This window comes from Geospiza fortis, unplaced genomic scaffold (genome assembly GCF_000277835.1).
Source record: "Geospiza fortis unplaced genomic scaffold, GeoFor_1.0 scaffold41, whole genome shotgun sequence".
In the NCBI taxonomy this organism is placed as follows: domain Eukaryota; kingdom Metazoa; phylum Chordata; class Aves; order Passeriformes; family Thraupidae; genus Geospiza; species Geospiza fortis.
The window spans coordinates 1742781-1746344 of NW_005054299.1; positions in this window are offsets into that span (position 1 = coordinate 1742781).

A 3564-nucleotide genomic window follows, 5' to 3' on the forward strand; every position below is an offset into this window, starting at 1 on the left:
ACTAATTCCCAGGTTTTGGTGATATCTTCAGCTTTAACTAATTCCTCAACCATCTTCAAGCATATTGTACTTTGTTATCTGCTCTGTCCTATCAGTTTTCTCCACCTGTTCTTAAAAAGTAAACAAGGGCAGAATGAGCCAAGATGGTCTTGTCTAGATTTTGTTGCCTTCCCTTTACTCTGAAGTGAAAACAGATGCCATCAGACTGGAAAAAGATATTTTCAAGTTCATTTGAGTTTCCAGTGGTTAGAGCAAAGCAGGTTTTGCTTTTGAAGCACAGCACTCTTGCCAAGAGTGCATCTACAGTGGTTCTCTGATATAATTTTTTTACTTAAAAAATTATGAGGGGCTCGTAAACAGACGATGGGAAGTCTCTATTATGTCAGTCTTGTCCAGACCCAAGTAAAATTACCTTCCCTGATTTCTTACTTTATTGCAGTCTGGTTCTCACCTCTTCTTCTATCACAAGTTATTTTACCAAACACAGCAGTGGCTCAGATCTCTTCAGAGCTTGCTCACCACTTAGAATGATGCACCTTGCCTGACAGCTCTTCATGTCAGTCAAAAGTCTGGGTCAGTCACTTATCAATTGACCCTGTGTTAAAGGCTGGCCCTCATTTCTGCACCCGTCAATAGCAGCTTTTGATGCATTTTCAGCCAAGGCTGTGCCAGTGGAGCTATTTGTAAGTTAGCATGTATGGACTTTAAAGAAAGGGAAACATTGATAAAACTGTAAAAGCAGTTTGGTGTCTGCCTTGTTGGTATTTAATGCATAGATCCTCTTTTTGTCTTTGTCTGGAGGACAATTCTCATTACACCAATATCACTAGGGGATGTGCTGATAGTGAGAAATGCAGCAAGTCCTACCAATATACACAGCTAAAGCCCTTGCTAATCTCACATCCCTTTTCTAACACAAATTAACACAAATAAAAGGCTGGTCTCTTGTACTTTGCTAATGTGGAAGGAGAACCTTTTGATTATTAGCTGCAGTTACCATGAGCTCCCAACCTGGGATGGTGTCTACGCTTCTTCTGAGGTGTTAATCACAAATCTGCCAATCCTGTCCCACTTACAAGACAAGGAAAGAAATGTGAACATGTAAAAATTCACAGAGGGGCCCAGGAAAATTTCTCTGACACACTCCTGCTGTGACACCACAGCAATTGAAGAAGGCCTGTCATTTGGTTGTCAACCTTTGACCTCAGCCAGACATATTTTGAAATGATGTGAAAAGAATTGCTGTGCTGTACGGCTGGCTCCTTACAGCTTTGCATGTCTGTCCTTGATGTCAGTCAAAAGTAGTTAACTGGCACCCATGGAGTCTAAAAAAAAAAGCTCCTTTAAAATATCAGTAATGACTTCTGTTAGCAAGACTAGCTCTTGTCAAGTAATGACTTTATGACATAAGGTATTGTTTATCTAGGCATCGTTCTCTTACTTGCATTTTAATGAGCCTAATTAATAATAAGTTAGAAGTCCTCAGCTATTTCTTCACAGCTGGACCATATGCACTAATTACACTGAGTGTGCAAACTTAGGCTAATCCCTTCGTCAAAAGAAATATTTTAATTTAAAAAACCTCAATGTACTTTTTTTTCACTTGATTGCTAAAGATGTAATCTTTTCATTCTGGCAAATTTGCACAGAATCAAAGTAAACCTGGGAGTGGGAGAATTCTATAATTTATAATTTTTGTAGTGGTAGACTTCATTCTTAAAATAATTGAGAAAGATCATTCAAGAGCAGAGAGGTGTCAGGTTCATTTCGGATGTACGTTAGGTTCCATAAAAGTAAGGGATAATAATTTCTAAGTTGAAGGATAATCAGCAGTCTCTATGAAGAGATACTTCCTGAACGGCAGTATAAAGGATAAATATACTTTGGTACAAACAAGTTGGGAGTGTTTCTATTCTCAAAGTGCAACAGAATACATAATACCAGTCATACAATTCCCCAAAAGTGATGAGACACTGTTAGTTCCAGTCTAATAATGTAGTCAATATTAGATCAAGTATTACTGTTTGAAAAGAAGCAGGGTGATTTTGCCATAAACATGTACATTTTCAAACTAATTAAATACAATTTTTAAAATAATAATAATTACTAGTTTTTTTCATATATGGTAACTTGCTTGACTTATATATTGGTGTTTGATTCTTTTTTCAGCCAAAGAAAGACCATACAATACAATACATACATACAATACAAGAAATACAACTATACAGCTGTCCACAGATTCTAACATCAGGGCACATAATGAGCTAGAATCAGGAATTATAGTTAACTTCAGATTGATTCAATCATTATGTGAGATCATAAAGTACCCTGATATCAAAATAGTAGTGGTATTAGGGATCCAGTTAGTAAAAAAGGGGTATTAAATAAAAATTCAGTAGTAAAATCCTGTTGGCAGATATGAAAATAGCCAGTCATCAGATGCCTATGTTTTCTAGCTCCATACCAGTTCAAAGTCATATTTGTCTGTCTCCACAAGAGGAGCACAAATCAAACCTTGGCAGCACTGTTAATCCCTTTTGACCTTTTGTTTGTTTGTTTGTTTGTTTTTTCCAGTTCCAAGCTGTTGTTCAAATGGGGTTGGCCTGCTGACTGAAGACCAATGCTGGTGACTCTTCTTCAATAAACAATGATTTCTTCTCAACAGTGGTGGTGACTTCTTTTTCAGGCAGTCAAAAGGGCAAACTGCAGTTCTGCTTCTTCTGCATTTTGCCTATAAGGCTTCTTGAACCGGGCAGTGACAAGTTTTCCTCAGCAGCTTCCACAGCTGTGTGTGTATATATGTGAGCATGTGCCTTGGGAACATGTCCTTAGTATTAGATTCTGCTGATGGAACCAACAACTCTCAACCCAAAGAAAGCATTTTCCTATTTGTGAAAGGAACAAAATGCTTCTGCACATGATCCCACATGAAGCCACCACAGAGTTGAAAAGTCATCCCTTATGGTATTATCCCTCCTCCTTCATATCTTCAGCTCTTACCACTGTGCCAGGCCCAAAACAGCTTCAGTTCTTTCCATCAGCTCCCCAATAACTGCAACCTCTGTGTCCAATTGAGTTCTTTCTTTGCAGGTATTCTGTGTGCCTGAGCCCAAATGCCTATTCTTAAAAAGTTACACTATGCATGTCTGTGCATGGCTAGCAGCACTGTTAGCTGAGGTATCCACAGCTATCCAATTTATTGGCATATGGTTTTCAGTGGCAGAACTTGAATGAGTAAATTGGAATGAGCAAATATTGCTAGCAGAAGGGAAAAACTTTAGTCATAAAGTTAACTTACGATATGTAAACATTGAAAAGGTCTTTTCTAAAGTTTGGTTATAAAGGAATCCTACATTGACAAGACCACTTTCCCAACAAAATACAACATGAGGCAGTTACCTTAACATTGGCGCACATAAAGAATATGAGCCCTTTCAGGAAAGGAAAAATTGACCTGAATGTCATGAAATTTGGTTCGCCAGACAGAGACCCAGTTTCAGCCTGGATACTTACTGATGTGGAACTAAAAGAAGTTATTTGTGGAATTTCTGCCCCTATGGGCTG